Source organism: Numenius arquata, chromosome 3 (genome assembly GCF_964106895.1).
Source record: "Numenius arquata chromosome 3, bNumArq3.hap1.1, whole genome shotgun sequence".
In the NCBI taxonomy this organism is placed as follows: domain Eukaryota; kingdom Metazoa; phylum Chordata; class Aves; order Charadriiformes; family Scolopacidae; genus Numenius; species Numenius arquata.
The window spans coordinates 75702614-75729424 of NC_133578.1; positions in this window are offsets into that span (position 1 = coordinate 75702614).

A 26811-nucleotide genomic window follows, 5' to 3' on the forward strand; every position below is an offset into this window, starting at 1 on the left:
CTTTATTCCAACCTCATACTTACCTAGCCCCCGGGCAGCTCCAGCCCCCTCCTTTTAATTATCACTCCAAAAGCATAGAGCCCACGGTTACATGAGTCACAAATTATATCTCCCGGCAGTGCATAATGCTCCTTTTCACACCTACAGAGGGATGAGTCATTAAAAAATAGGGGAAAAAAAAAAAAAAGAAAGGAAAGGAAATTCAACATTCCCCATCGATAGAGCAGAAGGGAAAACATCAAAGAAGAAATTACGGATGGACATATCACCCCAAGTACAGCCAGCTCCCTTTGAAATGGACAAAACATGGAGTTTATTTTCAGGTGAGTTTTGTCTCATAAAGTGCTGTAGTAAGGAAACAGAGTTATTGCATTCCCAGCTTTTCCCAGCTGTTCTTTAGTTGAGGAAAAGTCAGCAGGAAAAGTCAATCTTGCAACAAGGGGAGGGAAGGGAGATAGAGCAAGCAGGGAAGAGCTGAAGCATCTTCCCATGTAAATTAGGAATTGATTCCCAGTGCTTTTGAAGATTAATCGGGGAGGGAAGAGACACAGCAAAGGAGATTGGGATTGAATGCAAGGCCAAAACTTGCAAAGAAGACATTTTTCACTATGAGGGTGGTGAGTCACTGGCCCAGGTTGCCACAGAAGCTTTGTATGTCCCATCCCTGGAGGTGTTCAAGGCCAGGTTGGATGGGGCTTTGAGCAACCTGGTCTGGTGGGAGGTATCCCTCCCAGGGCAGAGGGGTTGGAACTCGATGATCTTTAATGTCCCTTCCAACCCAAATCATTTGATGATTCTATGATTACTGTTTGGATCTGGGTCTCAAACAGAAACTGAAGACATCTGTGGCACATCCACTACATGTAGGCACAGGATACGTAGGAGGAGACTTTGAGCCAATCTCCTTCTCAAAGTAGGGCTGACTTTATGGAAAAATCAGGTTGTTAAAGCCTTAGCCATCTTGATGTAGATCAGCCACTGTACGTACAGGAGATAAAGGGACAATCTAACTGGCTCACAGGAGGATGGGGGGAACACACTACCAAAATATTTCCCTGGGGACACTGTCATCTGTCATGTCATTGACCAAGGGTTATTTGTCCCCCCCAGGGATCAACTGGGAAATCTTACATAGGTGATTTTGTTTTGTTTTGTTTTGTTTTAAATTGTGCAACTCTTGTTCATCGAAAAGGGAGATGTTTCCAGGAACATACACAAGGAAGGAAGATTTCCCTCCATCTAGGATGTTACCAGATGAACTCCTGCCTGTTGTGTTATTCGGCAGTGATTAATAAAACCTCAGGAGTGATGCTTCTAGTGAAGATAAATCTCAGATAAACGGGTAAACAAACACATTAGAAGAAAAGACTGGGTGGGGGGAAGAGGGATCCATCAGCATCTGCCAGCTCAGAAAAACAACTCTCCTGAACCAGAATGTGCTGAGGAAGCTGTATGGAAAGTCAAACCTCTTAAAGTACAAAATGTTTCACATTTCTACATCCTAAAATTCAGAGAGATTGCAGTAAAAGCACAACATATGCAGTTGTTCTCTGTCAGTCTACAAACAGGTCTCTTCTGCCTTAAACATCTTTGTAGCGCTTCATGGCTTCATTGCTCTGCTTGTTCTCCACATCAGCCCTCTCCTTTGCAAAATCTGAGACAGCAACACCTGAGCTCTTTTCAGTATCAAAAATTCAGAAAATGTCCTTTTTCCTCTCCTCCTCCCCTTGTGGACAAGCTGAGGATGTCTTTCCTCCCGTTGTTCCTGTAGGAGCAAGGAAATAAATATCAAAACCTTTTGAGCCCTGGTCATTCCATAATATATAAATACACTAGCTCAGGGCTATCAAGGTATTTGTTCTTTAAATCCTTTTTTTTGATGTTTCCCTTTTGTTTTATTTGTAGTGTATATACGAATTTCGTGTGGCTTTGATCTTAAAATCAGAATAACCATATTGTCCAGTAGGCAGGACCCTAAATTTTCCATGAAGTAATTTCTCACATGAGCTAAGGAAATCAGCGCCGAAGATATTTAAGGTTTTAAACTGACATTGGAAAAGCATGAACCTGAAATATGGAAAAAGACAGAGCTGAGTACTGGAGAGCTAGGCTAGAGAGAATTTAACATGTGGGACAGATGTGGTCCAGTCCAATTGTTCCTACACTCCTGATCCTACAGCAAGAAGATCTGCAGACCTTCAAAAAAGCCACTCTGCTGATGACACAGTCATTTTACAGGATCTTGTTCCTCTACAGCATGACTCAGAGTCCAATGCTTAACAAGCCAGGAGTTGACCTAAGTGTGGCTGTTTAATAAGGTTAATACATCAGGGTGCATATATGCTGAAAGACCATGACTCAAGCTCTTGCTCCGCCTCATACCAGTATCACCTCTCCAAAAGGACACTGCCAGACAGGCAGAAACAGAAAAAACAATTCCTTGCTGGATCAATATGTGTCTTGCCCAAGAGAGGATTACATGGGGAAGGAGGAATTTGTTTTCCAAACTCTAAGTGTATGCCTATGCTAATAGATTATAACATCTGGCACTGGAGCCAACTGACTTATCCATACTATTCAACTCTTTCCTCCCCAAAGCAGGCTGGGATCCATGCCGCCTGCTGAGATGTTCCCTGGCCCATTTTAACTCCTAAAATATGCCTGACTTGTTGGACAAACCAAAATCATTGCCATTCTTACAATTTAGCTGTGTAGAAAACGTAACTTCTGTGCTTGAGAATATTGTCTGGCAAGACTTAACTTGCTAATAGAGGTAAGAACAGCGTGTGATGACTTCTCTCCCATCCATGGAGATGATCCCTCTAGACATGTGGGAGTTTTGGTGTTGCCTGGACTGTTTAACTTCTTGCTGAACTGGAATGAGCATACGACAAACCCATGGTATTCCCTATGATGTGAGTGGCTGAGTAATCTTCTCATGAAGCCACATTCCATGCTTTCTTCTGGCCCAAGCTAATTATTTCCTATATCATAGCACAGTTGGAACAGGAAAGGTGGCAAATGCTCTTGTGCTTTACCTTACTGATCCCAGCAATCAAACAAACAACGGAGTCTTGAATTTGGAGTCAAAGAAGACCCCGGTCCCTTGGCGAGGGCTTTCACTGGAGAGGTGCAATAGGAAGACTTGTTCTGGCCAGATTTCGGATTGATGATCTTTAAGGTCCCTTCTTACCTGAAACACTCTATGATTCTATGAATCTATGAATCTATGACTTTCTTAATTGTTTGGTTCCTAATGGTAGTGAAATTCTAGCAACATACTTTTTACCTTTTCCTTTTTGGCTCTTGAAAAGTAGTTTAACCTTTTGGGCTGATGGATTTTCAAGGGGGTTGTACAACCGTTGAATCTGAGACATGCGGAAAAGTGAAAAGAGATTGAACCAAATAAAATATAACAAAATAAAAAAAAGAATGTCTAGAGTTACTATTACCCAAAGAAATGTGCTTTGAGAAGCTTCAAGGATCTATTCTTACTAATACTGACTGTCCATGCGGGCCTGTCTTAGAGGCTTTTAATTCTTAATAAAATACAGGAAGTACAATAATAAAATATTAGACATTGCTGTTAATTAAATAACACAATGCAGAAATCTTCTTAAGAGATTATCTGTGATAGAACCTCGGGATAAACACTACTTATGCTCAGAAGTTCATATGACAGACCACCAATGTAAAGTAGTGGGTCTGCAGTCTTCAAAATAAATGGCATTATTTATTAATCAAGTTTTTAATTTTGCAGACTAAGAAACAGGATTATCAGTCACTGATTTGTCCACCAATGGCTATAACTTTGCTCATAGAAAAAGCAGGATTAGTCACTGGTTAGAAAGAATAAAAAGATAAAGAAACCAATATGGTATTGCTTAGGCAACATGACTCGAGTCCTGTCTTTATTACTGTTTCCCACATGTGGCCTTCTAGTTTGTATTTTCCCCAGCTGGAAAGTGGGAATAATAAGATATCCCATATCAGTATCCCAGGAGAATGTATTGCTTTAAGTTATCAGAGTTTTTATCTATGTATTTATAGATAATGTAACATGCTAGGTACCTTTGTATTTAGTGTTCCAAACATACTCCTTTGCATTAAAAAACATAGACAGTATCTCTCATAGTGCCTTTCTTCCTTATCTTCTCCCCCCTGGGAAAAATCTTCTTCCCTGAGAAAAAGCATGTACGTTTGAGTGCTGATTTGATTGGATATTCTTTAACATATCTATTCCTGAGCACTATGTTTTAGAGAAAGGAAATCAAATGTAAGTGCGTGCTTCATTCTGGGAACTGTAAGTGTTGCCCAAAGTAATTATGAGAGAGGAAAGAAAGAAAAAAAAGGAAAAAAAAAATGTACACTGAACATTTAAGGCAAATACAGCACAGGAAGTGAAGCTGAAATTAAGGAATTGGATGTGATATCTTACATAGAGTTTAATCTCAAAATGCAGTTTGCTGTCAGGAAGACTCAGTCTGAGCATTGTCTGGGTGCTTCTCCTCTGACCTTCTGCTTTCTAGAGGCCAGCAAGTGATGAAATGTGATGACCAGACAGCTAGAAGCAAGGAATAAAAGAGCAAACCCTCAGGGAGAGTCATGAGCAGGGGAAATAGTGTGATAAAGGAACACACACAAAATTGTAGTGGAATTAGCGAAAAATAGTAATAACAGAAGGAAAAGTCAATAAATACAGCATTGATTTTTTTATGTTCTCTGTGTGTATACAAGCAATACTACTAACTTTGACTTCTTAATCAGTTGAGCCAGTCTGTATTGGTTAAGTATTTTTCTGCCTGAATAACAGTGTAGCTTGAATACCTTAGCCCCGAGCTGCCTTTGCATATTATTTTATCTCCCATAAGGTTCAGCTAAAAGAGGAGACCTCAACCTTTACAACTGAGAGATCAGATGGGGAAAAAAAAGAATGACTGTAACAATATTCAAAGGAGAAATAATTTCCCTTGTGCATCGAACTCATCAGTTTGGGTTCAATTTATAAAATAACTTTCCTCATGACTGACAAAAAGCTCATGGTTGTCTCTTTTGCTCTTCTTTCACAGCCAACAGGGAGCTGAAGAGAAACAGACTGAAAGAACATATTTTCTGAAGCTTAATGAAATCTTACAGCAGGATTAATGATGAATTGAAAAGTGGGCAGCTCTGAAGCAGGGGCTTTCTGAAGTGTGCTCCTAATATTCTATAGAAAATGCATGTAAATTTTCCCATCAGCCACTGACACTCAGTAATTAACACTGACCATGGAGCAAAGCTCAGAGAGACAAAAAAATTCTGGAGATGTAGCTTAATTCTTGTTTACTTATTTATAGCTATCCATAAAAACAGAATGGGATTTCATATAATGCACTGAAAGTTTCCTTTATAACAGCTGTGTTATTTTTCACATTCTTTTCTGCTTTTTACTGTCCCTTTTTAAGGAAACAAGTCAACCAGAGGGCCAATAAAGCAATGTAAGCTGGCACATGCTACCCATATACTGCATATGCTTGTATAACAGGACACAGGTTAATAACTACTGGTTGGTTTTTTTCCTTCCAGATTTTGTCTTTAAAGCATGACGATCACAACTTGTGACCACTGTGTGCATGCAGAGTCACCGGGCAAGCAATTAAAATAACATGTTTATAGCGGTTTGGTCCCATGACCCTGGCAGTCACTGGAAAAGACATTCTCACTGACTTCAGTAGATTTTAGCCCACCTTGTTCATGCAACTGTTCCCATCACCATGATCCAGAAGAACTGGTTCAGAGAGCAATCTGATCTTCAGTTTGCGCTCCAGTGTTGTAGTGGCAAAGTCATAGAATCACAGAGTTGTGTAGGTTGGAGGGGTCCATTAAGATCAGATTTTGAGTAACCTGGTCTGGCTGGAAGTCAGTAGTGTAGAGGAAGAGCTGGACATGACTCCTAATCATGTATTACACCAGGGGAGACTACACTGCAAAGCCAAGGATTGAGGACTCTGTAGAGATGCAGAAGTAATAACCCAGCCAGTTTGTTTGTCAAAGGGCTCTGGGATCCTCCTGGATGGAGACTGCTCACTGGGTATCCATTCTGCAATCCCAAAAACTAACCCTCAGCTGGCTAGGACTCCCCCATGGCACAATATGCCTGTGCTGGGAGAAGCTGGCTTTAGCCTCAACGTGTCCCTGTGCCTGGGAATTGAGGTCTATCGACTGAGTTTGCTGCATCTCACTCCAGACCCATCCGGTGTGAATTCAGCTCAGGGGTATAGTGTCACTTGGGATGACAAGTGTCCCATGACAGTGTGGCACTCCCCTAAAAGGACCCTTGTATAAGAACTGGTAAAATAGGTTATGTTGTAACACGCTACTTCCATTCCCTTCCTTAAACCCCGGGTTAAATCTTCAGCAGATATGTACTGCTGACTTTTCTGCCTCTTCTAGCAAATAGAATCTGTTCTGTCCTCAGTTATCAGTAACTCATCTGCCTTTTGCCCTCCTCCCCTGCCATCTTGCCTGCAGTCATGCAGGTTGCAGTTAAGCAAGTCCTGCCTTGGTCTGACGTCTCCCTTTGAGACCCACCTCCACCTAACACATGCCTCTCACTTCCTTCCACTGGCTTTAGCTAATGGAAAGCCCTTTGCCCTCTGTGCACTTTTTCCATGAGGGAAGGTACTGGTTCCTTCTTTTTCCTGGACATTAGGTTTACACCAATCAGTCTTTTTTTTCCTTCATGTTAATCTCATCCTCCTATTGCCCATTTAACCATCTCATACCCTTGGATAAGTGAGGGTTATGGTTGCTGTTTATCCTATCTCCTTGCACCCCAATATCCAACTAGTTGTTTATGAAGCTAAGCCTTGGGATACTCTTAGAAACTGGGATCCTGCACCATACATCATAGAAAGGAACTGAAGGAAAGGCAAAATTAAGAGTAGTTACACTGAAGGTAACTCAGAAAGTCAGTGGCCTCACTGATCATTGGATCTAAGTCTCTTGCATTTACACCCAGTGCAATTCCCTTTTGCCTTCCTTCAGGAGATGTGTGGACAGGCTTGAGAGGTGGGAACACATGAAGTTCAACCAGGCCAAGTGCAGGGTCCTGCACCTGGGAGGTGGCAATCCCAGGCACAAATACAGGTTGGAAGGAGAATGGCTGGAAAGCAGCCCTGAGGAGAAGGACTTGGGCGTGTTGGTGGATGAGAAGCTCAACATGAGCCGGCAGTGCGCACTGGCAGCCCAGAAAGCCAACCCCATCCTGGGCTGCATCAAGAGAATTTTGGCCAGCAGGTCACGGGAGGTGATTCTACCCCTCTACTCTGCGCTCATGAGACCCCACCTGGAATACTGTGTCCAGCTTTGGAGTCCTCAACACAGGAAGGACATGGACCTGTTGGAACGGGTCCAGCAGAGGGCTATGAAAATGATCAGAGGGATGGAGCACCTCCCCTGTGAAGAGACTGAGAGAGCTGGTGTTGTTCAGCTTGGAGAAGAGAAGGCTCCAGGGAGACCTCATAGCAGCCTTCCAATATCTGAAGGGAGCCTACAGGAGAGCCGGAGAGGGACTCTTTGTCAGGAAGTGTAGTGACAGGACAAGGGGTAATGGTTTTAAATTGGAAGAGGAGAGATTTAGACTAGATATTAGGAGGAAATTCTTTACTGTGAGGGTGGTGAAGCACTGGAACAGGTTGCCCAGGGAAGTTGTGGCTGCCCCATCTCTGGAAGTGTCTAAGGCCAGGCTGGATGGGGCTTTGAGCAACCTGCTCTAGTGGAGGTGTCCCTGCCCGTGGCAGGGGGGTTGGAACTCGATGATCTTTAAGGTCCCTTCCAACTCTAACCGTTCTATGATTCTATAATGATTCTATGTGTGATTGCACATATATATGGACTATATATACACATAAACTATCTCTGCTGTGTGTAGACAGGAAGGCTATGATGATGCTGACCTGTCAGTGCAGACCAAGGAGCCCCCAAAATTCTGCTTGTTCATCTTTCTCACCAGCACCCATCCATGCCGCCTCTGCGGGGTGATAATTAGAAATGTCAGGCAGTAAATTCCCTCTGCATGAAACCCAAGCAGCAAGCTAAGGCAGCTGGGATGTGTCTTTTTGGGGGGTTTAGAGAATTCCTTGGCTTTAACACCCCTGTCCACAGTAGCTGCTGTTCCTTCTCCCCGTTGCCGGTATCACTTCCATCACCCCAAGTGACCTACTGTTCTCTCTCCTGAAAGCTCCTTTGAAAGCCAGGGGGAGAAAAAGGAACACCCATAGGACAGATTGAGAAGAAATCAGTACTCAGCTGCAATTTTTGTCCAGCACCTCTTAGAACCTAAACTGAACCAGTCACCTCTAGCAAGGGAGTAAAGCCTCAGAGGTTATCCTGAAAATCAGGATACCAGCAGGGAGGGGAGAAGCGTATCTTCCCTAGTTCCCTTACGCAAACTGTGACTGTGCTGTGGGAGGATTAGTCAGAGCCACTTCCAGGTGACAGATCTCAGAAGGATTCGGTCACACTTGCAGGTATGATGATGCACAGAAGCCTTGGAACCGGAAGCATCTGTATTTTTGAGAACGTGAATGCCATGTATTACTCACCAGCGTTTATTGTGATCCCCAGTTACTTTATGCAAGTCCTGTGAGAAGGGAGAACAGTCATCCCTGGGGTGGAAAAGTGCCTTTCAAACCCCTTGTCTGCTGGGAAGGACGTTTTGGTTCAGCAGCAAACAAGTTTGAAGAAGCTTTTCCTCTCCCCTTTATGCAATAGGTCTTAGGTTAGATAAAGTTAGTGTTTTGGGTTTTGTTGTTGTTGTCGTTGTTGTTGTTGTTGTTTTTTCTTTTTGAAATAAAAATATGTTCAATTGAAAGTGTGTAATTTTCTTTGATATGAAGGAAAACACTTTTCTGTAGGATGCTTGCTGGAAACAGGCAATATGAAAAAAAAAAAGCATAAAAGGAAACAATGGGTGTGATTACTGAGTTTGTTCAGTACTCTTTTGTCGTTCAAAATTCAGGCTCAGAATTCAAGCAGAGCCCGGAATTTCATTCAGCGAGCTTTTAAACATTGGCAGAGTGCCTAACCCAGGCAGGAGTTAAGCTCTTCCTGGTCTCTTATCACTAAACTTGTTCTTTTTTGGCTGATAGACTTACAGTAAGTGTAGATGGAGAGAGTATTTTGCAGGTGTATGTGCTACCCAGCACATTATAAACCCTGTTCATGGCTATCTCTGCTTCAGTGAATTTCTGTGCATTTCTATGCAAAGCACAGCAACATCAACAGACAGAAACCTTGCAGTGTCCTGTGTGAAGCACTTTTCTTCTTGAGAGACAGATTTTCTTCATTCAGAGAGGGGAGTTTAACCCACAGAGTGGTTCGCCAAGCAGTTATTGTCCCTGAGGGTAATTGCAGAGGTTTCATTTTAAGTACAAAATAGCGATTAAACATAACTGCATTAAAATATTTAGCCAACGCCATTAGAGAAACAGGTAACAAGTTTTTTGCTGTGGTGACCCAGGGAGACCCTGTACCATGGAGAGCCAGAAGAATAAATTCAACCAGCCATTTGTTTCCTTCCCCCAATAGATGGGAACGCATCAAATATCTTCACAGCATTAAGAGTTGGTGGCTATTGCTCCTTGTTAGCCCCACGAGTGTTGAGCTTAGCACCGTGGTGCAAGGAGAATTTACCAGACACCACAAGGGTGGCACAGAGGACTTTGTGCCTGGAAAGCAGCAGAATGCCTTTGTTGACTCGAATGGGCTTTATAAAAAGAATGAATGGACAGAAGGATAAAGAGAGTACATGTGAATAGATGTTTCCATCTGCAGATTAATTATCTTTGGGTAGAGTCCACCATTGTCTTCCAACACCTTCTTTTTAGTGGGAAAAAGTGCATCCTTTAGGCCAAAATGTTTTTGTGAACTCAATGACTGCTTGTTTCAGCAAGGAAGAGAGCTGTCCTACTCTCCATTCCCCTAACGTCTTCTCCCCAGTCTCTTGGGTTGTGTTTGTGCTTGACCCAGAGCCCAAATTAAGTGCTCAAATCTCAATGGCTCTTAAGGGACAAAACAAGCAGACAAAGCTATTTTAATACATGGCTCTGTCTATGGCTACTGGGGCTGGTTTGAGCACTGCAAAAGCCGGATCTGCTGGAAGGAAAAAATCAATGCAGGTAAAGCAGGAAAAAACATCTAATGTTGAGATGGGTAAAATGTTATTTGTAGGGACCTAGACTAAATTTCTTATTTCTATAGAAGTGGGGCATGTAAGTAGAGAATCAGCAGCCATCAGGAGAAACTGTGTCTCAAAGGGACAACTTGTTGGTGATTATTTAATAGATAATTGCGTGGGATTCCCTGTCACAGACGTAAAATACCAGCCATGAGTTCATCGTTCAAATCTTGCCCCTGGGAAAACCACAGGTCCTACAGCCACTGTCTTGACAGATACTACTTTTCCAGGATCCAATCCCATGGGCCATCAGTCTTTGACCCCTACCAAAAGTGGTTGCTGACTGGGATCTCAGGGAAAGTGGTTTCTTTACCAGACCACTTCTGATCCTCAACAAGTCTCTTCTTCCTACTTCCTACTTATGCTCTGTGAGATGAAGGGTTGCACCGTCAAGCTGATTCATGAGATAAAAACCCAATAATGGCCACGGGGAATCTCAGGGATGCTCGTACTGAGCCTCATGAGCCTCTAGATAGACTTGCAAACACTAGATCATATTTCACAACCACCCAAACTCCAATTTTTAAACCAAGCGAAATCTACACAGTTCCAACCTGTCTTTTCTTTCCTTAATTAAGATGAGATTAAAATCAAAAATGATTAACCACTAATAACCTCAGTGTTTGACAGAACTACTTCAGTGAGACCCTGATTAAAAGTAGATAAAAGTTTTACGGTTTGGTCCGAAATGGGATGGGATCACATCATCCATCAATGTAATATGTCCTTCTGGGATGGAGCATGATTGATTATTTGTAATTTCATAGTATTCAATGGCTCCAAATGAGACCAGGGTCTGATAGAGAGATTTCCTAGGTCTGGCCAGCACACTGGGTTGTAATCAATTAATATCTTTTTTTAAGTATCATCAAAGCTTTGGATGAAATATCCACATTTGTAGGGGCACTGGTCAACATTAATAATTGGCAATCAGGAGAGTGCAGAGGGTTATGTTTTGGTGGCTGTAGCTCTCACAGTCAAGATTCAGTGCCGTACTTTCCATATTCTTATTATTAATAGCAACGAGATGTTTTTTCATTGCTTATTTATACTCTCATAATTCTAACAGTTGAGAAACGCAGGGAGAGATGCTCCTTTCAATGACGCACAGCAAGTGCTATGAATTGAGATCTGCAGCTCTCCAGGAATGCCCACTTTTATGTACATGTTGTTCGATCTGCAGTTTCCAAGCTTTTGAATAGCTCCACCTGAAAAAAATAAATAAAACTTCTACCTCCAAAGACTAAAATAGAAACCACATAGAACATACCAAGGATGCAAAGTGCTAAAATGATCACAGGCGACTAACTGCTGGCAAATGTGAAAACTGACTTCATCCTTTTACATATTCCCAGTCTATATAAATAACTTTAGGCTAAGCAGGCCACCTCTTGTCATGTAACTGTAATTCAGTTCTCTGTGCATTTTGCAACATCTACAGAAATACGCCTCTGGCAAGCGGTACTTAGACTGGAGGACCAGAGAGTCTTGGACCAGAGCCTTGTAGGAGAGACAAGGTATCCAAATACCTTGGATGGTAAGACAAGATGAATCCAAATAGAATCATAGAGTGGTTCAGGTTGGAAGGGACCTTAAAGATCATCTAATTCCAATCCCCCTGCCACGGGCAGGGACGCCTCCCACTAGACCAGGTTGCTCAGAGCCCCATCCAGCCTGGCCTTGAACACCTCCAGGATGTTCCCCATACCAAGGATGGGCTCTGTGGGGGACATGGGGTGGTATGTTGAACCTTAGCACATCTCCAATGGGCTGGTGTAGTCTTGGAGATGCTGAGAAGGATCATGTGAGGAGGTGGAGACTGGTAGGAAGCTGATGGTGTGTAAGGGTTAAAACTGATATAGTCTGGCGAGATCTAAATTAGAACAATAAATACATTGCAGCCTTGCCGCATCTCCTTCAGTTGTTACAAGTGCTCCGGGAATGGTGCTGATTTACTGCATATTTTGGAGGCCGTACGCGCACTGCTGAGATGTACAAAATACCAAAGGAAGAGCCTCAGAAGTCTTTGAGGGATTGAAGCGTCCGAATTTCCATTAACTAGGAGAAAAATAGGAAATTAAAACCCCAGCGTAGCTTTGCAATCTCAATAAGTGCAAATCTCTTGTTGTTTTGCGAAGCAGGGTATTAGTGACGCTAACGAAGCAATTTCACGTCCCTGAAGTACCATCCAGCACGGGTGCAGGACACATAGGGAAGTTTGCTACATGTGACAAAGGGAAATGCAGAAGGACAAGGGAGGAAAGAACATCTGTTAGAGGTGGATTTTTGTTGACAGGCCTCTATATGGGACTCATGAGGTTTTTCTTCAGTATTTTTTTTTCCTGAAAGTTCCCTGTTTGTCCTTGTCACCCTAAGGTTTAAAAATATCAATAATAGTAAACAAAGCACTCTGTCCTTTCCTCCAGGAGCTATGTGGATTCTCAGCTGGAGATATATCTTGTTTAAAAGGTCAAAGGTCCAGGAATCCCCGTGAGAAGAGCAGAAGTAACAGGATCAGGAGATGTCATGCGTGGTCAATAAGAGTGCTCTGGGCAGCTGACACCTCCCAGTCGGGGAACTCAACATGAAAGAAAGGATGGGGAATGATATAGCCCATGAAAAATGCTTGATTGTTGGTCGAGAAGAAGCCACTACTGAAACACCAGGACTTTTGACATCTTGGCCACAACTCTGAAGCTGTTCCAGGTCTTTTACCTATTACCCTCCCAGCTCCCTACACCTGACTGTTGCTTAACAGTCAATGGCTACCTCTGAATTTTTCAGTTCAGAAATATTTCCCGGCATTGAGACTTCCAGGCGTGGAACAAACCACACCTATACTATTACTCCCTCATCCTTCAAAACAAAGTGGCTGCTTCCAAACCACAACTACTTTCGGTCCCTGACCCTGGGTGAGTCCCTGCTCATGCCCGGTAGTAGTTGAGTTGTAGCCCGAGTTGTCTTGGGCTAGGTCGGCCCAAGAGGATGCTAGCAATCCAATAGGATTTAAAAATAAAATCAATTTCCAGCATCTAGCAACATTCCTTGACACTTCTTAATTTACTGTTGTAGACGAAGCCAGCGTGAAGCAGGTCATGGTTTAACAGCAGTTCTGTTTATAAAGGGCAAGCAGATGATTACTGGTATGAAATGTGTTGCAAACATTAAAGTGCACAACGTGCATTACAAACACCTTGAGACGAGCTTTTTCCGATGGTTCTAGGAGACCTGCCGATTTGCATATTAGTTAACAATTTATTCAGCTGTCAGCAGTGACATATTAACCATTTAGAAGTGTTAAAGGAGACAGTGTAATTCCTTCTATGCATTGCTAAACAGACTGCAAAGACTCCAATATCTGATCTGAAGTAACTGTAACAGCTTCATTAGAGTAAAGTAGTGCAAATCATCTGTGGGAAGGTCAAGATGTTGTCCCATCAAGCCTGTGCCCCAGCTCAGGCCAGCTGATGCTGCTGAGCATCCTAGAAAACTTCCATAGTTTTTTTTTAAGGCAGTGGGGTCATCTGAGGTAGGTTATTTGGATATTTTTCACTGTAGGGCCACTGCAGGTAGGTATTCACTCCATGAAGGTGTATGGAACTGGATTTTGGAGAGAACCTGGTGAAAGGGAGGAGAAGGCTGCCTTCACTGGCAGAAGAGATTGTGCAAGGCCTTGAATTCAATGAGGACAGATTAAGATGCAGAGATGGAATTTGGATGAAGTATGAGAACATTAACAAGACATTGAAATACGATGCAGTGAGATAGGGACAACACAACAGATATTCACTTAAGAGGTCTCCATACTCCGCATCACCCAGAAAGGGAGGAGTAGACTGAAAATAGCCCCAGGATAGCTATGGGACGCAAGAGTTCCATGCTGCCTCTGCCACCAAACTGTCACAGTCATGTCCAGCTGCACAGTCTTCATGTTGCTCACCCGAAGTGTTCACACTGGATTGTTGTTTGGCTTGTCCATCATGGCAAAGCTTGAGGCACGCTACAAGAAATCACTGTCCTGCAGCCAACAGGCACTGAGATGGTACAAACCATCACCGAAGACAGGACAAGGGATGTTGACTTTCAAATGTAACCTTATGTCTCCCTGTCACAAGCAAGCGGGGATAAAATTAGAAATGGCTTGCTTTGGTTCATTAGCTATGTCTGGGGATCTCCAATAGTAGGCAACATTCTTTGCTAATGAGCAAGGGGAGGGTCAGAGACATAAGCAGGGCATTTTTTCCCATACTCCATCTGCAGTGTTCTCCTCTAGTATTCACAAAGGTGGCACCTGAGTGCCTTGCAAGTATTAATGAATCTCCTCACGTCTCTTGGTTGTATTTACTGTGCATGACTTATTAAATACAATCCAGGCCATGGGAATCTAAGAGGAATTCAAAGAGCCATTTGTACTGTGGCACAGCCACTTCTGTTCTATTCAGTCCTCTTGGGCACAGTTGGAGACATGAGAATTACCCATTTAAGTGTAATAAAATCAAACCCATGTAAGCTATTACTGGCTATTAAAGCTTTATGCAATATGCAGTAAGAAAGAAAGCAAGGTTCCTGTTCTTTTCTTTTCAACTTGCAAATCAAGACATGTGTATGAAGTTCTTTGAATAGTTCCAGTGAAAATCCCAAAAAATTAGGTCATGGGGAGCTCTCTGGAGGATAGTGAAAGGCTTCTTATATAAGGTGGAATTTCCCACCTGCTTCATGGTTAACACTGAGTTATTTCCCATCTGGTTGGCACTTAGTGTGGGATGGTTTCAGTTGCACAGCCAACCCCTACCTCAGTCTCTGGTTCACCCTGATGGTGAGGACATTTGCAAACAGCAGAAGAGGGTGATTCGCAGAACACAAAGAAAGCCCAGGGGAATTTCTTCACTTCACTCAGTTGTCATCATGGGAAAATTTGCAGTAACATGGGGTGAACCTCTAAAACTTTCTCCTACTTATCCCTTTGGCCAGGAGCCACAGGTGAGATCTTTGTCTCTCACCCCAACTTTTCACCCTCCTCCACCCTTTGTTTTCCCTTCCAAAGAAAGTCCTTCTAAACAGTGTTGTCTTTCATCCTGCCATTTCCTTATGATCCCTCATTACTCCGGCTGTTTTCAGATGGTACTCCACACAGCTCCCACCCTGTGAGGACGATGCCAGGCTGTGACCACCATGAGCTCAGGGATGATGGGGTCTATTTAACCAAGTCGGTCCATAAGTGTTACCTCCCTGCTGCATTGCAGCTGTGGGTTTAGACACCAGAGCTGGGATGCTGAAGGAGCATCTGAGGAGGAAATACATCACTGTGCCTCTACATGAGCCTTGGTACCCTTCCCAGCTCCATGTCCTGCTTCTCAGATCAAAATGTAGGCTGACTGAGGAAGGGACCTGCTCCCCCTCCATTAGGAGTGACCACAGAACTGGGGTTGTACCCTGCCTGGGATGCTAAGTCTTGTTTTCCGGCAAGTGATTCAGATGAGCCTTTTAAGCTTTGAATACAAGTGATGCTTTTAGTTTTCCAAGGGAATTTAGAGAAATAATTCAGTTTTCAACTCTGGGGGCTGAATGAAAAAGCCTAATTAAAATTAATCTTGTCCTGGACAGTCTGTATCATTTAATATTATAGAAAACATCACACCTCCTTCTCAGTGTGCTTTTTACAATGAAAGAAAAAGTAACTTTGAACTGGAATCAATTGTTAGAAACAAAACATTTCCATTTTTCATCTTTTCTTTTTTTTAAAAGAAAAAGAATGCAACTTTCCCTGAGCAGTTAGGGAAATTTTTCATTGAGGAGGAAAGAGCTTTTCATGGCATTTTTATATAGCTGAAGAGGCCATTGTTGTTCTACTGTGTGCCTAACTTCCTTCACAATGAAGATAATTATAAATATATGTACTGTTATAAATACGCATATACGAATTTGTATTTTTCTAAATCTGTGTATATGTTCCTTACATTATATCCTAGCTAAAGCTGGAGTGGTGGCGTAATACATATAATGGGATGAGTTAAATGTCAGCACAGAGTGGGCGAATCTGGTGTTATTCCAAACACTCTAGCAGGGTAGAAAATTTCAAAAATTCACTGATGAATAAAAGCCAATAACTTCAAATAATGTTTTCTCCTTTATAGGAACTTCTGCTCCTGAAGACTTCGATGTTCTAAAGTAAAGGAAGTTCACAGGTAGTCTTCACTCCCCACATTCACCCAGGTCTCCTGGTTGGATTCCATGTCTGCTCTTGCCAAGAAGCATTTCTGCTGGAATATTCATGCTGAATAAATCTTAAATTATTCCAGCTCTGTGTCAGAGTAACATCACTGCTTTCAATGGAGATTTGAGGACGTCCAAAGAGAACATAACAGCAAATCAGTCCAGAAATGCCAGTGCTAGGACTTCAGTCTTCCCAGTCTTTAGTGTTTTTAACTTCAAATCCAAGTATTTTCATTTTCTAGACTTTTTTTTTTTTTCCTTCTGCAGGTTTAGGTGGTGACTTTGTGTTTTTCATCCTTCTCTAAGTAACAAAGACCTCTTCATTAAAAAAACAGCTTCTTTGGCATAACTCATGGGATTAAGGGAGATGACTGTGTGGCCACACCAAGAGACGCCACTTCTGCTCTTAGCAGCACAGAGATCAGACTGTGCTGTGACACTCAGAAGAAAGCAAGAAGAAAAGGTCAAGGAGGCTAATTTGTAATTAAAGGGATGTAATTAAAGGGATGAGTCATTCCACAAGTGAGCTGTGAACCTTAGCTCATCTCTTATCTGTGTGCACACACTGATGTCTGCTAGAAGCAGAGGGATACAGTCTTGTTTCATTTGAATGTTAAACATCTGTCTGGGGCTTCATCTCCTTGTTAGAAAAAACAGACTCTTTAGACTTCACAGCCCACAAAGAGGCCTCACAGACAGTCCCTGCAAACCACTTTCATGTATGCTCTTTCCTCCTTCTCAGTATAATCACTTCTTCATGTCGCATTTCTTCTGGGAGTCATTTGCCAACAAACAGAAGAGTTTTCCTGACAAGGGTGGGAATCTGCTGGGAGAGGTAAACTGGAAGACTCTCTGTGCAGAAAGGACATAATTGTAAAAAGGAGAAATAGCAAAGCAACAACGAGGAGTTGGGAGGAGGACCACAAACCTTGGGACGTAGGAATATGGTCAAGTGCAGGGTGACAGAGGAAAGATCTAAACTCTCCAATGTTTGGTTGAGTTCAGTAAGAGAGAAAAGATGAGGTCATTAAGCAGGAACAGCAAGAAATCTTCTTAGACCAACTGCTTCCTCTCAGAGATGTTCCTATGACTAAGCAGAAATGAGTTTGGTTGAAGGAACCAAAGACTTTTTTGCTAAAATAGATGCTTTTCTGGCATCTTGTGCAACATGAGATTAAGAAAGGCAGCCAAGACTTCTGCAGGACACTGGCTGATTCAATGCAGGGGCATTGCAGGGGAAACCTGTGTCCATCTACAGCAGATGCCAGAGTCCTGGTGGGACACACATTCACATCTCCAGTGGTTCTGCATGCTGGTGTGCGGGTGTCTCCATCTCAGCTCAGGCGAGAAGAACTTTAAGAGCACGTGGACCTCCTCACAGCTTAAAAGGAAATCTACCTTCATCTCTGCTTTTAACTACTGGTGTCAGAGCACAAAATGAAGTGATTTCTGGGCAGAGGCATGTTCTATTTTGTCACCCAAAGCTGTGTGGAGAGGTAGAAATAGTGACCCTGTAAACCCTTGATAAAAATCCACAAAGAGGACTTCTGTCAGGACCCATTGTTTATGGACAACCATATTTTGTCCATAGGACAACGGAAAGCTTGTCTCCAGTCTGCAGAGCATGGCCAGTCCTGCTAAACATCTGGTTATTTGAAGTTTCACAGCCTTTCTGTATTCATCATCTGGATCCCAATTTCTGAGAAAGAGCCCCTTTCCTTCCAGGAGTGGCTGGTTGGACAAAATGTGAACATCTGGAGAAAGATGGTGTCTGCTAACAGGAAACATTTGAGTCACTGCTTATTGAACACATCAGCAGAAGACTATCTTCTATTGATGCCAGCAAGAAGATATATCTCTAACACAGATGCCGGCTTCCTTCTCTCGGTCTAATGTCATCCTCTTGAAGCCCATTCATAAAAAGCAAGGTACCTGGGTGTTGTATCATCCCTTGCTGTAGGGCTGTGTTTCCCTAAGCTTGTCCTAGAGCTCATGAAGAGAAATGAAAGGCAAAGGCAGGTTTAGGGGGCTGAGCAAGTTCTCCCGAGCTAATACTATCCAACAAAATTTTGGCTGGCTCGTCTAATTAGAAAGGAAAGAGATACTTCCACTAATGGCAATATAAACACATGCCTATATATAAACATATATATATGTCTGTGAAAGGAAGCAGCTCTTATTTCTAATTAACTGCCTGGCTCTCCTGGCTGCACTCCAGGTTGAAATGACAGACAGTGACAAGCCACTCTCCTCTATCCTCCCTGTATTAATGTCCCAACCAAGAGCAAATGCTTCCTCCATTCGGTGTAGAATGGCGTGAAGCCCATGGCCAGCGCTTCTACTGTGTTTTTCATTAAGTCATGGATATCTGAATTCCGGCTCATTAATGCACAGGTTGTTGAAGGCCTCTGATGCAATTAAGTCTTCAGCTGGCAGCAGATTTCTCTGTAAAAGCTAAATCAGGACTGATGCGTGGTGAAAGCTTGTGAAGGGTGGTGTGAAAAGACAGCTGCAAAGCAAAATCCCTAGTGAACATACCCACATCTCCACCTGAAGCTCCCTGAGTAGAGGACAAGAAGGAAGTTCTTTCTCCCTCACTATTAGCTCCTTGGCTTCTCATCTTGGAGTAATGGAGTAACGGTGCTTATTCCCACTGGGCTGGCATGGAGATGCTCCCGGATTCAATTCCAGTGGACTTCATGCCTGAAGTACATTGAAGGTGAGGAAGGCAGACAGTGCACTGGGCTAACAAGGACAATTTCTTCATGAAACAGTCATGTGGGTAAAAGTTTAGAAAGGACAAAAAGGGACATTTCTACGATGCAGTGAAGCACAGATACCTGAGCTAATGCCAGTCAAGGTAACCCTAGAACTGGGACCAGTATGGCCCTACTGCTTATCTCTTCCATAGATATTAGAGGGAGCAATTATTATCTATAGTACCACACCATATCATGATGGTTAATTTTTTCATGCTTGTAAGCATGGTTGGAGGTGCTCTCCTGTCTTTGGGTCAGGCTCTGCAGAATTATGTTATCATACACCCAGTAAGGAACATATAGCAGGATCTGTCGTGCAGGGGATGTTGGTCACATTAGGAGATGAGGACACTGGGCAGAATCCTGAATATGAAGGAGAGAACATTGAATTGAATAAAAAATATAAAAAGAAGTCCCAGATTCAGACCCTCATCCCCAGCTCAGGAAATGTTCAACCATCCATATGCTAGTGTGAGTTAGGAAATTCTCAAGAGGGATCAGACCAAAGGAGCTGTACTGGAGAACATTCCCTGCTGCAGCTCCTGAGAGTTCTCTCCTATATGACCCAAGGTTCCCTGCCAAGAGCTCGTTTTTTCTTCCCTTTCTCACATTGATGGTGACTGTGCAAAGATTATTGCAGAGAAATCCCAGGACTGAGCTTCAAGACTCTCAGTTTTACTCTCAGCTTTGCTCCTGCCAGCATGGTGACTTTAGGCAATTTTTTTTACTGCTGTGCTCCTCAATTTCCCAGCATGAATTGTGGAGAATAACAACACTAGATTTGCTTCTCTTCTATCTTGCTATCCTGCAGAGTATTGACCTTATCACTTACCAGCCCTACAAACACACCTGCTTGCTCCACAAGTGCAAGACGCCTCTCCTCTCAAATTATCTCAACAATTAACACCATGAAGATAACATAGGGTAAACTTGCTCTCAGATGTGCTTATGTTTGAGCCTGCTGCTTCAGTGTCAGACCTGACGAGGGGCTTCCGTGCCTGAGAGTTTAATAGTGTTCTCCAGCTGCATCTGTTGGTCTCACAAACAACATTCCTTCCCTCCTCCATGAACCTTGCTGTCTCGCTAAAATACTTTGGGTTACATTATTGAGGAATGCTAAATAAGACTAGCTATGATTACATGGCCCTGCGCAGCTGACCTATAATCAATACGCCTATTGGCACATTTTGCAGACAGATCATTTGGGTAGCCAAGGTCACAGAGAATGAGAGAGGGTCCCAGACCACATCCAATAATTGTCCCTTTCAATCTTTCTTCTGCTCCTCATCTTATCTCTGCTAAAGGTATTCTAGAATGGTTCATATATACATATATATCTTTTTTCCAATTTTTTTTGTTCTCTCAGTCTTTCTCTGAAGGGTTTGAGTGAGTCTAGGATGGTCTGATCTTACTGTACAATTCAAGCTTGTCCATTCATTTGGCATATTTGTGAGCTCCGGAAACATCTTATCGCAAGAGGCTATATATCTGGTAGGTTTTGCTCAGCCGTGAAACAGGTACTGAGCAGGCTGGAGCCTGTGTTTTCCACCTGTCCATTCTTAGAGGTTAAACAGCAAAGAAAAGAAGGCAAAAGTCTAAGCAAACATAAATGTGAATAATCCACCTGAATGATTTGCAAATATTCCTATTTTAAGATCTTCCTGTTGTGCTTTCATGCTTTTTGAACACTTCTATTGAGTGTCTTCATTTTCAAGAGCAGCTCTGTTAAAACACTCATAAGGGAATACTTTTAAACGAGTAAATTGCCTGGATTTACCCTGGGGACTCTCTAAGCTGAGTTACCCTCACCCAATCTACGAGAAGCAGCATTCTGGCAAAGCAAGACGGGTGATTCTCCAAGCACCCCTAGGATCCACTCCACATGATTGAGCCGCGTGCTCAAGGCTGGTCATTCACAGAATTACCTTCCACCAACAATTTGTGAGCTACCAGTGCAATAGGCACTCAGTGAATCATTTCAGATGAAGAGACAGAGGAGAAACCGTGATGTTTTTGCGTGATTGTCTGCTACATTCAACGCACAGTCCCTTTTCTCTCCAGTGAGTGGTTCTGGATCTTTTTTCATGCTGATTCCACCAGGGGAAAATGCAATAATTCTACAGTGTTTGTGTTAATTTGCTTGCTGGCTCTCCTCCCCGCTTGGACACCGTCCGACCTCTATAAGCGCATCACAGATATTGCCCTAGATGGGCAATAATTACAAGGCAAAGGGAGAGAGCAGAGGTTACATCTGTACAAAAGGAAAGGGGTCAAGTGGAAACTGAGTTACATGTAGTGCAAAGCTGTTGGCTGCTTTCTGCTGTTGACACTGAGCCAAAAGCAAGGTCTACCATAAGTTAAAACTTTTTGTGTCTCCTTTATGAACCTCTGATATCTGCTGGTGAGCTCCCTGAGCCCCTGCTCAGGACTATTTCTTGGTTCCTACCCAGGTCCTGCTGCTTGTGTTTCCCTGGACCTCTTGCCTGGTGAGATCCCAGCTGTCCCAGGTGCTGGGATGAAAGAAAAATCGAAGGCAGTGCAATCTGAAATGGGTTTTTCAAATGCTTATCTGCCCTGTTGGAGGGTAAGAGAGCTCCCACCTTGTGGAAGCAACCACTTTTAGTCTGCAGAAAAGCATGTGATGAACACAGCAATCCCCAAGAAGGCTTCAAGAGAAAACAAAATCTGTTTGTGGGAGTGCAATCAGCCACTGTAAAGTGCCTTTCCTGCAAGGCTCAGGCCTATCAATTCCTCAAGCATCAGCTTGTGTGAAACCAGTGCTGGGGAAAGCTCTGAGAATAGTCAGGGAGACAGGATTTCCCTGCAGTGCTAACCTTTGCAGGCAGAGCTTGTCCTCCTGACAGTCACAGCACTCATGACCTTTGGGAGAAAGATGCTCCTTTAGACTGTCCTCCCCTTGCAGAGCCAACTGTCTCAGAACTGCACACATGGGGTGGGCAGCTCTCTGCAGAACCTCCCCACTCCTTCCAGTGACCTTCATCCACATGCTCAGCATCATTTTTTCCCACGGTCTATGGCAAACCAGGACCAAAAACAAGTTGATTTTTCCAGACTCATCAACACCTCAGCAAGCACCAGGGGTGAGAAACAGCTCAATGACTCCTTTGTCATTTGAAAAAAAGAACACATATTTGTGAAAGAGGTAGTGACCCTTACATCTGTTGGGCCAGGCACAGGCGATGTGTGTGATGGCTTTTTTATCTGTTCGTTCATTGAACCCTAAAACTGGGGATGAGATGGAAAGTAATAGCATGCTTGTTTTATATAGATATAGATAGATAGATTAGATAGATAGATAGATAGATAGATAGATAGATAGATAGATATAGAGAGAGACAGACAGACAGATAGATAGATGGGTAGGGCAAAATTACACCTTCACCCTCACTCTCTCTGGGTCTTGGATGGATAACCTGGGTGCAATCTATCACGACTTTCCCAATGTCGCAGTTCCACTGCCCCAGGTGACGGCTCCAGATAGAGTGGTTTAGAAGAGAAATCCCACCAGTCTTACTTCCTTCAACCCTATGAACATCACCATCTTCACTGCTCTCCATACCTGTTCTTCAGGCGCAGACAGACAGTCCTGCTCCCTCCCTCCTCCATGAAAGCAGCCTGGCAGAGAGCACATTCATCACTCCACCTTTAATTAATACCTGCTGCCTGAAAAGTACAGTGCTGGCTACCAGCTCTGAAGAGCCTGCAGTCCTGCCAACAGGTTTATAGCTTACAGCTATGATTTACGGGGGGACACGCACTCCCAGTTGCAGCCTTAAAAGCCACATGGAGGTTGAAGAAAGGCAACAGCACTGTCAACACAAATCACCTGGCACACTCTATGGGCCAAATTCTCTACAGAGAGCCTGAACATTGTTACTGCTCTATATCGTTTTGACAGCAGCCATTCCCTTAAGTAAAAATCCCAAAGGATCCTGGTGAAGCAAGTAACACCCTGGACTTCAGGAGGAGGTGGGAGAAATCTGACCAATTCTTCCCGTTTGAGACTGGGCTCTAGTTCTGCCAGTCTCACCCAAAAAGAATCCTTTCTTGAAGTCACGCATTTTGAAGCTGTGGGAATCAAACATCTCCTGCCTCAGAGCTTGTCTGTTGCTCCAGCCATTCCCTAGCACTTTAGGAGAATGCAGCAGTAGCAACATCAACAAAACCACAGAATTAAATTGAAGAAAAAGCAAAAGTTGATAAACAAGGAGGGAAAAAGCTTTCTTCCCAGAGGAGAAGGAGGAGTGAAGAAGCATGAGTTGACTCAGAGGAAACCTGTGTAATACAGGCTTTTTCAGCTGCGACCCTTGGGAACTCCACAGTCACATTTTATAGAGGAAGGAGCACCTTGAACAGGAATGTCCACAGCTGAACTGCAGCCTTGTCATGAGAAAAAGTTCCTTATGAGCCTCACGGGACAGGAGACTGAAGTTTGTCTTTGGGCAATGTACTGCTCAGAAGGATTGTCAGGATCACAAGGAAGATGCTCAAGGCATAGCTGGTGCCCCAAGCTCTGTTCAACCTTGCTGGATCCTGTGGGAGATTTGGGTGGCTCTCTGGATCTGACAGGGTTTAGGAGGGAACAGTTGATTTCTTTTGTCATTGCACTACATCTCAGAGGTTAGATTTAAACAGTTTTAAGGAATCTCATGATGAGCAGTGATCCATCTTTAGAAATCTCCCTCTCCTCACTGCTTTCCAGACATAAAAGGTGTCCATATGAACAGAGCAATATGAACTTTATAACAAAGTAGACATGGCTCAAGAAAGATAGGGGTCACAAGTTAAAAATGCCACATGCTTTGCCTGCAGTAACAATTAAATCCATGGACATAACCAAGAGGAGCCATGGCTGAGAACACCAAGAAGCTGAAACATGGGTCGTGGGTGAGGAACAGGAATAGAAGGGTTTCCTAAGAAAAGCTAAACTCTCAAACATTCCCTACTTACCATCCCTCTATGAGGCCACCTTAATGAGCTCTGTTTCTTGAGTAGGACGGAAAGAGGTCGAGGGAAAATTTCTAACACAGCGTGCAACTTAAGGAGAAAAATCACAGAGCAGGTGTCGTAATTGCACTTGGTTATTTAGCTATAGATGACTCCACACCAGCTCTTAGGAATAATGCTCTGGGCTGGTTTCTCAGGGCCCCACTGTGCTCAGCACAGAGGTCTTCAGCTCTCTTCAGAGCCAGAAAGATCTGGGGATGTGAGGGCTGACACTGTTCTTTGTCAATACATGGGCAGTGTGAGAACAAAACCAGGATAAAAGAGAATTATTCTTACAATGGAGCATCTGTTCCGCTTTGTTCTGCACAAACATAAGGTGGAGGAGAAAAAAGACCCCCAAACACTGGGTATTCGTGAATTTATGAATGCTTTCAAACAACTTAATTCAGGAGATCATTCATATAAAGAAGAAGCATCTTTCACTTAAATGTGACCAGCCAGGAGAGATACAGTAAAATTTACAGAGTTGCCTACTGGTTCTGAGTGTCTTCATAAGCAATTGCCCTATTTGAGGTGCCTCACAGAGGCTACTTTCTCAGCAGATGTGAGCTGAAGGGCCTTCAGGTACTACAAGTCACTGGCCTCTCTGAAAAAGATGAAGACTTTAGCAGTCATAAAAGCTGGATTCACAGAGCTAGGAAACAGCGGTAGGGAGAACGTTACTATCATAAATAAGCAACTGCACTTCACCAGTACAAAGTTAATAATGATGTACCCATTAAATACCATTTGGCTCATGATATTAGGCAGCTCCTTTCATCTCCTACGCTGAGGTGTTTTCAGAAGGAAGAAAACTCCTGCCCACCACAGCTGAGGCAAAGACTTTGGATGACTGCTCATATCTCAGACAATTAAAAAGGATTTCCCACATTTCCCTGTGCCTCTTGGGAGCAATTTTCTGCTTGGAAAGGGTATGGCAGTACACAGGTCTCCATGGCAAGAGTACAGTGGAAGAGGTCAATGAATGACACTAAGCAGGAGATCACAGTAGGGACAAGACAGTGGTCATTGCAGCCCAAAGCACCACAACACGTTCACCATCTAAATATCAAAAGTGATGAGCAACACTTCTTTTCCCCCTTTTTGACAAGAACATTCCTCAATTTCCCTCAACTCGCTTCCTGCCTTTTGCACTGGGGAAATGTCTTGGAGGTGGAGACTGAGCTAGGACTCACCTGAATGGAGTCTGGAGAGGACACGTTCCCAAGGGAAACCAAAGAGGTCTCCCACTCCTTTGCAGGCATCTGCACTTAGACACAATAAACCTGACGTAGCTATATGGAAGAAGGATCAAAGAAATTAAAAAAAATATAAAAGGGATAAAACATATTGCCAAGAGACAATAAATAAGACAATATAGAAAGCCAGAAGACGAGATATATATAACCCGACTAAAGGAAGTTTAAGCAGTCATAGTCATTAAAAAAAAGGGGGATGGGATCTGTGAAACTAAGTTCTATTCTCAATACCTTACTTAAAATAACACTGTGACTTTACCTCATTTCCCTTTCTTCTACACAGAAAATGGAAAGCAAAGGCTTCACAAGCCTTTATGATAAATTGCATGTAGTTAGAGCAGGCAAGGTATTTACAAGTTGTGGTTAATAGAAATGTTTATCAAAGACACTGTAATTACCAGACAGTTTAGGTGCCTGAAAACAGAGTTGTTAAAGAGAGGAAAAAAAAAAAAAAAAACCAGACGAGGAACTAAAAAAGAAATTCACGGGGACATATGTAAAAGCAACTGACTTTCAATCCAAACTGGTGTCTCAGATCTCTTTACACGGAGCAACAAGCCTATCATTACAGGGTAGCATGATGAAGGAAAACAAAAAATAGCTGTATTAGTGGGAATAAATAACAGCAATAAAAGGGCAGTGAGGTTGGAGAATGTCCCTGTCCGTTGTGTGAGGACCTGTTTATTGAGAAAGACACTTGAGTCGCATCCTCAGCCAAGCCAAATGGGAATTCCAATTCCTAGATAATTAAAAAGCCACCTTTGAGATGCCATCTCAGAGCAGTGCTGGGGGCTGCTTTATCAGAGACGGCAGCTGCAGGTGAGATGTACCACAGTGTGCGTCCCTGTGAGCAATAATTGCAGAAAGAGTCAACCATGGCCTTGAAAACCTTCAGGGATTGGGCAGCCACAGCTTCTCTGGGCAACCTGGGTCAGGGTCTCACCACCCTCACAGCAAAGAATTGCTTCCTAATATCTAGTCTAAATCTCCCTTTTTTTCGGTTTAAAATTGTTCCCCCTCATCCTATGGCTCCTCTCCCTGACCAAGAGTCCCTCCCCAGCTTTTCTGGAGCCTCTTTAGGGACTGGAAGGGGCTCGAAGGTCTCCCTGGAGCCTTCTCTTCTCCAGGCTGAACCCCCCCAACTCTCTCAGCCTGTCCTCACAGCAGAGGGGTTCTAGCCTTCACAGCATCTCCGTGGCCTCCTCTGGCCCTGCTCCAACAGGTCCATGTCCTTCTGATGTTGGTGGCTCCAGAGCTGGAGGCAACACTGGGAATAGGTCTCCCCAGAGTGGAGCAGAGGGGCAGATTGCTCCCCCTCACCCTGCTGGCCACGCTGCTGGGGATGCAGCCCAGG